Here is a 13413-nt window from a genome sequence, read left to right on the forward strand (position 1 = left end):
CTAGATCTTACTTAGTTTCATTTATTGGTATGCTGTTGATATGAATGTTTCAAAAACATCATTTCTACAAGCATGTAAGTTTATAGAAGTTTAATATATTATCAGTCATAATTCTGGTTACTATCTGTCATAGATATAGTGACGTTTCCTTGTTGACTGTAAACTTTCATCAGATTTTTAAAATCTCTAAAAATCATTTACAGTCAGATTCATGAAACAGACTCCAACAAACACTCTTACATACAGGTTTCTGATAACTTTAAGGACAATTGACTAAACAAAAATTTCCGGAACTCTGCTAAAGAAATGGATGGATTCATGATACTACTAATGGAGATTAAGCAGAACAAATGTTGACTATATGACATTGAATACCTGATAAAATCATGTCCATATGACTTTTATTTAAAACATTTTTGTTTGTCTACTTGAAATGTTTGTTTTCCAGATTTATTACCAAAGCTTTGACTAAAATATCATATTTGAAAATATGCATACAATGCCTGACTTCAAAGGTCCCTAGACTTAAAAAAAGTAAATAAAAACTCACTTTCTGTCAGAGCCAGCATCCTTACAACAGTAAATAAAACCTGAAGTCTGCCTTGGGTTTCTATGTGATCAATATAGAGAAAAAAAAGTTATACTTCTAAAAAAAAACAGGTATAATACATTCATTATATGACTGTAGCTCTGTATACTATTTTCTTAATTTTTTCGGGTTCTTCTCATCCAAATTTCTTACAAAGAATTACAAAAAGGCAAACTTCTTTGTGCCTTAACCCCTATACATTGAAACTAGATAAATTTCAAGAAACAAGTCTGTGGGTAATGTATGGGCCACACAGACATTCACCAAACTATCTGATGCTATAGCCAGAGACATGGAAATGTAAACCAGGACAAGTTGAACTTCCCATGCTATAAACGGCTTTTCCTAAGTGGTTGAAGCAAGACTCCATATAATAATTCTCACCACGTATGTCTGGACTTTTTAATATGTTCAGCTGATTACCTTTAAAATTAGTTTCATGGTTTAAAGCTATTATTCAAACTGGGCTTATTATTCCATTCTGATTTTAACTTTGTTCTTTTTGTCTGCCTAATCTCTGTAAATCCAGCTCTCTTCACAACATAATTTGCCTAAATGCTTCAAGATAATTTCTGATGCCTGTGGAACTGATAAGATGGAACTTGATGCTGGAATCCAAACAGCTGTGCTCAGAGAACATGTTTCCTTCTGGCCTCTTTGTTACTGTAATGTGTCCTGGGTCCCTGACAGGGCCTCATACTTTCCCCTGACTTGGGACAGAGACCACCAGGACAGGTTCATTTTCGCACCTGTCAGGTGCCAAGGGACAGGGTTTGGCACTTAGTTTTTTACCATTTTCTGCACAATTTCCCACGTGCCTTTGTGGCACCCCGACATGACTGTGTGATCTCTGGGTTAGAAGCTATGTCTTTACAGTCAATTACATTCTTAAAGCCTTCATGGGTCCCTTATTACCCTGTGGGTGCAAAGCAGTGTTTTCAGGGTATATGTGCGTGTGTCTGTTAGAGTATGCATGTCTGTGTTTGTGACTGTGTCTGTGTGTGTGTCTGAATGTTGGTTCGCGTCTATATGTGCACGTGTGTGAGCGTGTCTGTGTGTGTGAGAGGGACACCAAGGTGAATGAGACACACCCTGCTTTGAGGAGCTCCGACTGGAAGATAGGGCCATCCAGGGCACAGGTGACTGTGGTGGGAATCAGACATGTGGTGGAGATGGGGTAGAAATCTGGGAAGGGGTGGGAAAAAGCTCCGTGGATTGACGGGCCTCTGGGCTGGGGCTTAGAGGTGAAGCACATCTCACCTGGGCACAGTGCAGGGGACAGGTCTTCTGAGGAGGGAACTGCTGGAGCCAGGCTCAGACGGCAGGGCCAGGTGTGTCCAGGGTCAGAGAACTCCAGTTTGACTGGGAGTTCTCAGAGTCTCCTTTGGTACTGGGACATCTGATGTGGTCACGAGGCCCAGGCCACAGACCGAACCCTCCTCTGTGTCCAGGAGGTCGGCAGGAGCCAGGAGGGGACATGGCGGCTTGGACTCCCCAGAAGCCACACTGGGGGCCCAGGAGATTCAGCTGTGAGGTGTGATGGAAGATGGGGCATGGATGTGCTCTGGCTGCACCTATGTTCTCAGGGCCCCCCGCCAAGCACTTCTCACCCCTCAAGCCAGGGGCCCCAACTGAAGTTTTGGGGGGAAGCCACAGCCCACAGCTGAGTGAAAAAACTGGGCACAGACTCTGATAGGAGCACACCCTGATTTTGTCAACCCATGTCAGTTTATTTTCCCTCACCCCAGAAAGTTCAAGGCAGAATTGAGCACAAGCTGAGGTCCAGGCTCTGAAAGAAATCCAGGTGTCTCCCTGTAGGAGCACGTCGTAAAACCAGCACACACTCCGGGCCCCAGATGCCCACTCCTTCCTACCAGGGGAGCCCATTCATGTTCTTGGTGAGAAGGCACCTCCCGGAGGTGGCCACCATGCAGCACCTGATGTGACTCAGTGCCCCTTAGGCCGCTGTGTCGGCTGGGCCAGCTCCCTCCCATGCTCGAACTGCTGTTGGCCGCCTCATGGAGCAGGGACAGCTCCCACTCCAGGTCTTCAATCCTCTGAGCGAGGTGGACTCTCCTCACCTCCAGCTCCAGGGCCTGGTGGCTCTTCAGGGCCCAGGGTCCCAGCTTCTCTCCATATGGGCCACTTGTCTCCAGTGGGTGAAGTTTATGTTCCTGCCACTCACAAGGGGAGATGCTGGGAGCCACCTGGGAATGACAGATGCACAACATGGACAGGTGACCCCTGAACGCTCTCAGCTCACTCTATCCTGAGCCCTCTCTGTGGTCTTGGCCCTGACTTTTGTCATTTAGACACTCTCTAGGCACCAACATCCACCCCAAACATGGGAATATGCCAGTGAGCTCCCTCCAGGGACTGACCTCATGATTAACAAATGAAGACACAGTGTTCACAAGTTTCTGTCACCACAGTAATGCACAACAGTGGCCAACTATATCATTATACAATTGTCATGTTTAATAATTTAGAATGATTATTGAATAATTAAATCTCAGCATATTTTATAATCCCTCATCTAATCCTAATTTTCCCTTCCTTAAAACCAGGGATATTTGTATAGAATGTATTTTTAAGGATGATCACCTGTTACTTTAACCTCAACGAGTCATGCTCTTCTGGCCCCTCAGTGCAGCTGAGGACAGGCTGCTGCACCTACCTAGTCCCTCTGCTGTCGAGCTACCTTCACGGCTGCCCGTCTGAGGTGGACGGAGGGCGGGTTCACAGAGGAACTGACCCCTCAGCTTAGAGCAAACGCTGTGGAGGAAGTCCAGATAAAGCTCAGGGCAAGAATGATTGGTGCGATGAGATGACCGGAAGCCAGCATCTGCATTTGGGTTTCCTGAGGGGACTCACCTCTGGGGCTCAGGGACCCTGGAAGGCCATGAGAGACACAGTTCCCGCAGCCTCACTGGGAAGGGCATCTGTGCCTCTCGTGGCCAGTCCTTGGGCCACACCCTGCCTTGTCTGCTCACAAGAGAAATGTCCCCTCAGCTGTTTGTGAACACAGGTGCCCTTCCTTGTCGTTTCTGTACTGAGAGGTCAGTTTGACCAAGAAGAGTTGATATTCCAGATCTTCAGACATCAAGACCCAGATACCCACGATGTTCTCCTGAAACTCTCCATATTGAGGGACCAACCTGACTTTCCCTGCTGAGTAAGAATGAGAAGAAAACCTGCCCCTTGGCCCGGACTCCTGGGGTCACCGTGGCAGAGGGTGTTCCCTGGCAGGGGAAGAGGGGATTCTGTGGTATTTCAAGGTATCCCAGCCCAGACGCCCACACTGGGAAGGCGGATGTGAGAAGGTGCCTATCCACGCCCCTCCGCCACCCAGGGTGCTTCGCTAATTTTAGCAACGCACGGATGAGGCTGGGAAAAGTGAGGCCCTGGGCTTCGGTGTGAAAGTCCAGGGGCCCAGAACAGAGGATTAAACATGACCCGATAGCAAAGTGGGGACAGGACACACAGTTAGAGATAAATGACATAAAAGGTGCCAGAAACTTCAAGTCTGGTTGAATAGTATCTTATACAGTATGAAAACAATCAAACTGGTGAACTAACACCCAAAGACTGGCTGTCAACTTTAGCAAATAAAGTTGGCTTTTTTGCTTTACTTTTTCTTTTTTTTTTTTTGAGACAGAGTCTCGCTTTGTTGCCCGGGCTAGAGTGAGTGCTGTGGCATCAGCCTAGCTCACAGCAACCTCAGACTTCTGGGCTTAAGCGATCCTCCTGCCTCAGCCTCCCGAGTAGCTGGGACTACAGGCATGCGCCACCATGCCCGGCTAATTTTTTCTATAGAGATTTTTAGTTGGCCATATAATTTCTTTCTATTTTTTTAGTAGTCATGGGGTCTCGCTCTTGCTGAGGCTGGTCTCGAACACCTGACCTCGAGCAATCCACCCGCCTCAGCCTCCCAGAGTGCTAGGACTACAGACGTGAGCCACCGCGCCCGGCCTTGCTTTACTTTTTCTATATTTTTAAGGAAATAAAGTTATCTTGAGCTCAGTGCAGACACAATGGCATGATCACTTCTATCTTTCATCCTCCTTTCTTCTCCATCCATTCATGTGTCTGCAGCTAGGACAGGGAACAGCCTGGATGGAAGATGCATCTTGCAGAAAGCTCCTGGTCCCAGAGGTGTGCACTATTAATTAGGCTACATCTACAACAGCCATTGTTAGTGCTCCTTTTCCATGCTCGTCCTCAGTATTTTCAGGCTGTGAATTTAGAGAGTTTCAACCTAATCTGACGGTGTGGGCTTCCCTGTCTCCAGCCCCAGCTCTAAGCTTTCCATTCATGAAACCAACAAAACAGAACCTGACTTTGACTGGCAGACATTCTGGTCAGAGCTGGCTATTGCAGTCCCAACACCTCTCTGTGGAAGGGGCCGTGACTCCATGGGTCCCACCCCCCTGGACACCTTAGGAGCTGAGATGCTCGTCTGCTGGGCTTACCACAAATGTGCTGCCTTCACCTGGGGGCAGTGGGTCTGGCTCATCCTCCTCTTTCTGGAGCTCCAGGGCTGGAGAAGAGAGCTGGAAGAACTCCTCATTCACCTCATGCACAGTGTCTTCCACATGCCATATCTTTCTCTAGAAACAAGGAACATGTGGTCTTTATTACTTTCATTTGTATTCTAAGATCATTGAAAATTTCTTGTGCTCCTACTCCATGATTGACAGCGGGGTCAGTGCAGGGCACACAGACTCAGAGTCAGGTGCTGCTCTCGGACAGCTGAGCATCTGAAGGCAAGGGGAGCCAGACCTGCAGCCCAGCACAGCAAAGCAGTAAAGCTAATTGTAGAGAGATACACCAGGCACTGCAGGAGCAAAAAGCAAGACACCTAGTCCAGGAAGGATGGTCAGGGAGAGCTTTCTGGAGGAGGGAATGTCTCAGCTGAATATTAAAAGTTGGACAGGAGTTAGCAGGGTGGAGAGAGGGAGAAGAGCATTTTAGGCATTTGGGTAAACACAGGCATGAGAGAGTATAGGTAACATTGATGTATTTGTCCATCTATTCATTTGTCCACCCATTCGTTCATCCATCCATTCATCTAACCTTTCATAAATGAACTGAACCATCCATCTACCCATATATCCATCTAGCCACCAACCCACTCGGTTATTTGTCCATCCATATATCCACCCATCTATCCACCCACCCACCCATTCTCTACCCAGCTATCTATCTATGCTTCCATCCATAAGTATAGAAAGACTTACTATGAACCCAGTGTGTATCAAGACAATGGTCAGTTATGGGACACTATTAGGGAACTTCCATGGAGTTTATAAGCTGTGAAGAAAGGCAGACATATGGCAAGAAATTACATGTGAAGGGGGTTATGTGAGTGGATGTTTGGGTTGCAGTGGGGATTAATTAAAGTTCATTTGGCAGTAGCATAGAATTTGTCAGGAAAAGTGTCAAGAGATGATGCTAGAGAAATGAGGGTGGCATGCTTTTCTTACATTGTGGGGTCATCTAAAGGCCAATTTGGTAGAACCTTTCTTATGAATAGAACCTTCATTTTCTAGGGAGGGTCAATTTGCCCAGCTGAAATATGATTTATCTCAGACTCTCCATAAGATAGAGATGATCATGTGGCCAGTTTTGGCCAAAAAGATGTAAAAGGCAGTGTTGCCGGCCTCTAAATGATGGCTTTGTTGTCAGGCTGGCCTCATAAAATGACTGCCAGCAGCACGCATGCTGGCTACTCCTTCACATCCAATGGCAGAGCAAAGGCCAAGGACAGTTGTTAGAACCGGTGGTTCTAAAACCATATGGTCTCAAGTTTCACTCTGACTGGGCCACCCCGATCCAATTTATGTAACTAGGAAAGTGCCATTCCCTGATTGACTTACATCTGCGTCAATCACTATGACAGGGAAATGGGATTATTCCAAGTGGTTTAGAGCAACCAGAGCCCTCCTCTGGATCTGAAGATGAGGTTTCCCCTTCTAAACACCATGGCTGTCGCTCGAAGGAACTGAAAATGGATGGTAGAACAACTTCAATGTTTGCTACAATTAAAAAAATAATTTTTAGCTATTTAGTGCAGTGTTCCTCGTTGCCTTTTTTTCATTTTAAAGTTATCACTTATTTTACTACATTAGACACTTTCCAAATAAAATATCATGCTTTAGCATCCACAGGCAGGCATAGCTTAGAGTGAATTAATGGAAGCCAAGACATTAGCAACAATTTCAGAATATCCAGGTTGGCGGTCTTGTCTTCTCTCTCCAATTCCCCTGATTTTTCTCTCCCTCCATTTTCTCAATGATCTTTTGTTTTCCCTTTCCTTCCACTTATAATCCTGTTTTTCTCCTCTCAATATGACTTTTAACATATGCAAACATAACTGGATGTATAGTTAGACATTTGCCTACCTCCCACAAGTTTAGCTAAAGCCTCAAAGCTGTTGACACAGGTGACAATGTCCTCCCACAGAGGAACTACACATGCCCTCTCAGGAGTTATTCAGAGGAAGCCAAAATCATCCATTGCTCATGTCCCCGGCATCCTGTGAAAGAGAAAAATAGAGATTCATTAGAAACACAGTTCTACAGAGGTGAATTTATAGGTAGAGATGAGACAGGGATGGTCTCACCCCCCCCCAGAGCCAACTGAGGAAGACTTTCAAGTGACTCACTCAGAGAGTGCCGGTGCTTGGCAGAAGGGGGAGCTAGTATCTTATTCTCCAAATGGATATATACCAAGAGCCACAGTCTAGGAGTTTGGAGGGTGAAACAGGGGAAGAAAGAAGAGAGTAAAAGAACAAATATTGCCCATCCTTCCCACCGCTGAACCTCAAGGTTTAGGGGCAGGGTTGAGCTGGGCTGAGGGTGGAGAGCTTACAGGAAACCTTTAAGTTGTATGCAGGATGGAAAGTTGGACTGAACTGGGCTTCCTAATACCTGAAAACACCACTCTTCAATAATATTCCCAAAAGGCCCCGCCGAAGCTTTTTTCAAGAATTGAGAAAGAAAAGTCCAAAAGAATACCATTTTAAGTTAGTTGCGGAAACATTCCTTAAAATTTTACATTACCTTTTTAATGCGAAGAAAAAGGCAGTTTCCTAATTCTACCCTACTGAATTCAGTTATTTATTAAGCAGGAGGAGTGGCTGCCTGAGCCCACAGAGAGATGGAGCTGAGCTTCTCTGGCTTGTGCCCTGAACACCAGCAGGGGAGGAAGCCCAGCACTGCTGGGCACAGAGCAGAACGTACGTAAACAGCTCACTGCCCCTGGGAAATGGCAAATATTTAGCACATATGAAATATTTCAATTTCAGAATTCTGACAAGCAGAATTGTAATATACATAATATCCAAATTACTTCTGATGGTAGAATTGTGTGGAATAAAGTAGAATTTTTCCGTTGAGTCTTTTGTCAAAACATGCAATTACCTTCCTATAGGAAAAGAAATTCACTTAGGATCAATGAAATCAGCCTTAAGAGTGTAGAGAATGTATTTGAACAAAATTATTATTAGGCTAAAATGAATATGGATAAATACCTGATAGAAAATAATCACCAAGGCCAGGCACGGTGGCTCACGCCTGTAATCCTAGCACTCTGGGAGGCCAAGGTGAGAGGATTGCTGGAGCTCAGGAGTTCAAGACCAGCTTGAGCGAGAGCCAGACCCCCTCTGTACTAAAAATAGAAAAATTAACTGGGCATAGCGTCTGTAGTCCCAGCCACTCTGGAGGCTGCAGCAGGAGGATCGTTTGAGCTCAGGAGTTTGAGGCTGTGGTGAGCTATGACGAGGCCATTGCACTCTAGCCCAGGTGACAGAGAGAAACCCTGTCTCAAACAAAACAAACAAAAAAACCCCACATTACTCACTTGGTATGATTTATACTCAAAAAATCCCTATCACTTTGAATCCATTATATTTGAAATCTCCAAACAACTTTCAAATATTGAAAAAAGACACATGCCAGAGCTCCTGCCTAGTAACTTCCAAAGTGGAGAGTTTATGGATAATTCATTCTAACATTCCGTAAGCAGGTAGCATACCCGCGTACATTATGACGGTGGAAAACATGAAAGGGAAAAGCCAGCGACAGCACTGCTCATTCACAGTCAGCACAGCAGTGGGCTGGTGACAGTTTTCTAGGTGACTCTCAGGGAGGCTCCAACCCGGCGGCGCTGGGTCAACGTGATTCCTTAACCCTGGCCCTTACAACTACACACCACTGTGATGCGCTCCGAAGCTGATTACAAAAGCCTGACTGCTTGGGCACATCAAGTACTTGGGCGTCCTTTTATATTTTTCTCCCACGGAACACGAAGCCTGACACCTGAAACTCGTCTAACCTTGTTCAGGGGCTTTGGAGTTTTTATTACTTTTAAAGCCCACTGGGCATAGATTCAGTTTCGTGTGTGCTGTGTATGCAAGACCAACCCATCTCCCGCATGCACGGGGAAGAACGCGTGACAGTCAAGCGGCTCCGTCTCCCGAGTAACTTTTTTATCGGTTAGTCCTGAAATTCCCACAGGCAGCAAACGTCAAGCACCGGCCTGGCCAGGCGCACAGACCGGGCCCTGGCGCCTCCCGGGCGGATCTGTCCACCCTGGTCCCGCCCGGCCCAGCCCCGGCCCGCTCCGCCCGGGGCCCTGACCCGCGCCCCCCTCGCTGGCCCCGGCGCAGCAGGGCGCCTCGTCGCGAGCGCGGGGCTCCCCCGACCGCCCGCCGCGCGTGTCCCGAAGCCGTCCCGGCCCGCGCCCGCCCGCTGTCCCCACCCGGGTCGCACCCACGCCTGGCCTGGCGGCCGCACCCCGGTCCCCCATCCGAGGCCCCCGCAACTCCCCCAGAGGCCGCGCCCGGAGCCCGTCGGCGCCCCCGGAAGGGGGTCCCGCGGGGGACTGAGCTCGCAGCGTCCTCTCCTCTCCAGACACCTTCTCCTCCAGCCGCGCTCACCTGGCCGGCTCCCGCCGAGGGGCCGCCCGCCCGCACCCCGGGCCGCGGCGGGAGCGGGGCTCGGTGGGTCCGCAGTCGTCACGGCGCGGGGCGGGGGCTCCCTCCCGCCGGTCAGGCCCGCCCTTGAGTTTGACCTTTCCCCCCAGCCTGGCTGTGGGGAGGAGCCGAGCGGGCTCGTGCATGTCTCTGTGTGCGTGCGCGCTACCGGGCAAGGGGCCAGGGTCGCTCCCCGATGCCGGCGTCATTGCCATGGCAACGGCAGCCCATACCCCCCCCCCAGTTTTCCAATTCCTGTCCCCACCCACCGTGTGTGTCCCTGGGCCTCTTGTGCTCTCTCACAGGAACGCAGGCACTCTCAGAGCACTGGGGCGTTGGGAGGTCATCTGGGCCTCCTCGCTCCCGGTCCCTCTATCTCCGCCTCTCGAAGTTCGACCAATCCGGTGAGAAGGAGGTGTGGGCGGGGCGGGCTCGGCTCCCAGAGAGGTGTGAAAAATTTCCCGATGCCGAGTGAAAACTGTTCCAGAGCGACAGAGCATGTCCAGTAGCAAAAGGGCGCGCTGGAGGCCAGTTTAGGGAAGAAGAGGAGGTGGCGGCATTGGGGTAGGTGAGAGAAATGTTAGGGCAGGTACTCTGCTGTCAGATTCGGACCCTGTGGATTGGAATGTAGCTCCGCCGCCGTCTGGCTGTGTGACCTGGGGCGTGCTCCTTAAACACTGAACTGCACGTCCCGGGTAAAATGGGGTTGGTGAGTAAAATCGACCGCTGTTCTTCCAAGGATCGAAAGAGAGAATGTGGGAAACGCCTCACCTGGCAAAGGGTAGAACCTAAATGCCTGGGTATTATTATGGAGCCCACATCCTCCGTATTTCACAGATGGAGGGGACAGGGGACTTAGTCAAAACTTAAGGGACTCGTTCCAGGTCAGGTAGTCGCAGAGAGCCAGGCTTCAAGTTCAGTAATCCTCGTCCTACATAGCCTGTCTTGTGCGGGGGCATCACAAATCCCATGTGATCTGTGCATCACTTCGTAGTCTTGCCTCCTTCCCAGCCCTGCGAAGGTTTAAAATTCCGCACATAGGGTTGAACAGCTTTGGGGCAACTTTTAGAAATTCAGCTTCTGAATTTGCCCCTGAACGACCAGCAGAACGATGCTTTCCTCAATTCCCTTGGGGCCGCTGCATTTCTTCTAAAGTTTTGGTTAAAGCGTAAACACAGTAGCAGGGACCTCCAGGACCTCCACAATCCCTAGCTAGTGGAGGGAAGGTAACTCGGTTAACCAACATTTACCTAACATCCACCAAGCAGCAAATGTATTGAGCACCCTAATGCTTACCCACACCCTAATCCCTAACCCTAACCCTAGTTCTAACCCTAACCCATTCACCATTGTTTCTTAGGCCTGAGTACTACTCCATGGTATACATATACCACATTTTATTAACCCACTCATGTATTCACGTGCACTTGGGTTGTTAACACCTCTTCGCAATTGTGAATTTTGCTGCAATAAACATTTGAATGCAGATGTCTTTTTTATAGAATATCTTTTGTTCTTTTGGGTAGATGCCCAGTAATGGGATTGCTGGATCAAATGGTAGGTCTATTTGGATCTCTTTGAGATATCTCCATATTGCTTACAACAGCGATTGCACTAATTTGCAGTCCCACCAGCACTGTATGAGTGTTCCTATCTCTCTGCATCCACACCAACATGTATTGTTTTGGGACTTTTTGATAAAGGCCATTCTCACTGGAGTTAAGTGATATCTGATTGTGGTTTTGATTTGCATTTCCCTGATGGTTAGAGATGTTGAGCACTTTTTATATGTTTGCTGGTCATTATTCTGTCTTTTGAAAAGTTTCTGTTCATGTCCTTTGCCCATTTATTGATGGGGTTGTTTGATTTTTCCATGTTGATTTTCTTAAGTTCTATATAGATTCTTGTTACCAGCCCTTTATTGGATGTATAGAAAGCAAATATTTTCTCCCATTTTGTAGGCTGTCTATTCACTCTAATGACAGTTTCCTTGGCTGTGCAAAAGCTTTTTAATTTGATCAGATCCAATTTATTTATTTTGGTTGCTGTTGTGATTGCTTTGGGGATCTTCTTCATAAATCCTTTACCTAGGCCAATGTCTAAGAGACTTCCCAACATTTCTTCCAGAATTCTTAAGATTTCATGCCTTAGGTTTAAGTCTTTTATCCAATGTGAGTTGATTTTTGTGAGAGGTGGGGATCTAATTTTAATCTTCTATGTGTGGATATCCAGTTTTCCCAGCACCACTTATTGAATAGAAATTCTTTTCTGCAATGTATGCTTTTGTGTGCTTTGTCGAAGATTAGATGACAATATGAGGATGGTATTATATCTGGGATCTCCGTCCTATTCCAAAAGTCTGTATCTCTGTTCTTGCGCCAGTACTATACTGTTTTGGCTGCTATAGCCTTGTAGTAAAGATTGAAGTCTGGCAGACTGATGCCTCCCAATTTGTTCTTTTTGGTTAAGATTGCTTTGGCTATACAAGGTCTTCTCTGGTTCCAGAAGCAGTGTAGAATTATTTTTCCTAAATCTGTAAAGGATGATGGTCGAATTTTGATATGGATTGCATTAATTGTACAGATCACTTTAAGTAGAATGGACATTTTAACAATATTGATTCTACCAATCCATGAACACGGTAGGGATTTCCATCTGTGCACATCCTCTACACTTTCTCAGTGTTTCATAGGTTCACCCTATACATATCTCTCACCTCGTTATATATATTGTTAAATAATTAATTTTCTTTGATGCTATTGTGAAAGGTGTTACATTTTTTATTTCATTTTTGGCTTGACTGTTATTGGCATATATGAATACCATTGATTTTTGTGCATTAAGTTTGTATCCTGAGACTTCACTAAATTTATATATCAATTCCAGGGGTCTCTTGTTTGAATCCTTGAGATTTTCTAGGTATAATAGCATATCATCAGCAAAGAGTGAGAGTTTGACTTCTTCTGCCCCTGATCAGACACCCTTAATTCCCTTCTCTTGTCTGATTGCTATGACAAGCACTTCCAGCACTATGTTGAATAGAAATGGAGGTAGTGGGCAAACTTGTCTGGTTCCAGTGCTAAGTGGGAATGCTTTCAATTTTTCCCCTTTCAGTATGATATTGGCTGTGGGTTTATCATATATGGCCTTAATAATTTTAAGGAATGTTCCATCTATGCCTATTTTGTTAAGAGTTTTTAACATAAAAGTGCACTGTATTTTATCAAATGATTTTTCTGCATCTATTGAGAGAATCATATGGTCTTTATTCTTTCTTTATTTATGTGGTAAATTACATTTATAGATTTGCATATGTTGAACCATCCCTGCATCCCTGGGATAAAGTGGACCCCACCCCCTGGTCATGGTGAATTACTTTTGTAAATGCTCTTGGATTTGGTTTGCTAAAATTTTGTGGAGGATTTTTGCATCTATATTCACCAGTGATTTTCATCTGTAGTTTTCTTTCTTTTGCTACATCTTTTCCTGGCTTTGGCATCAAGGTGATATTGGCTTCACAGAATGAGGTGGGGAGGATATCATCCTTCTCAATGTTGTTGAATAATTTCTGCAGTATAGGTGTGAGTTCTTCTTTGTAAGTTTGGTAAAATTCAGATGTGAATCCATCTGGTCTGGAACATTTTTTTCTTGTTGGAAGACTTTTAATTGCTGCTTCAATTTCTGTGCTTGATATTGGTCTGGTCAGGAATTCTATTTTTTTCTGATTGAGCCTAGGTATGTTCTGTGTAAGCATTTGGAACTTGAAACTTTTCTCTAACTTTAAGACTGTTTCCAAAAGTTAATCAGAAATAAACAAATGAAGGAATGAATGATCAGAAAAATGAAA

At 46.2% G+C, this 13413-nt stretch overlaps 1 long non-coding RNA gene across 6 annotated transcripts; it reads right to left on the reverse strand.

The window, feature by feature from the left end:
* Positions 1–2298: 2298 nt before the first annotated feature.
* Positions 2299–9860, reverse strand: LOC123629776. 6 transcript variants are annotated; one of them, XR_006732237.1, is made up of 5 exons: positions 9531–9642; positions 7257–7333; positions 6994–7127; positions 5062–5199; positions 2299–2796 (listed from the first exon to the last, which is right to left on the reverse strand). It is a non-coding gene; the product is annotated as an uncharacterized LOC123629776 (long non-coding RNA). The 6 variants fall into 6 exon arrangements; XR_006732240.1 differs by lacking the exon at positions 9531–9642 and adding an exon at positions 8124–8157; XR_006732238.1 differs by lacking the exons at positions 7257–7333; positions 9531–9642 and adding an exon at positions 9836–9860.
* Between the last annotated feature and the right edge of the window lie 3553 nt (positions 9861–13413).

Source organism: Lemur catta, unplaced genomic scaffold (genome assembly GCF_020740605.2).
Source record: "Lemur catta isolate mLemCat1 unplaced genomic scaffold, mLemCat1.pri scaffold_43_ctg1, whole genome shotgun sequence".
In the NCBI taxonomy this organism is placed as follows: Eukaryota; Metazoa; Chordata; class Mammalia; order Primates; family Lemuridae; genus Lemur; species Lemur catta.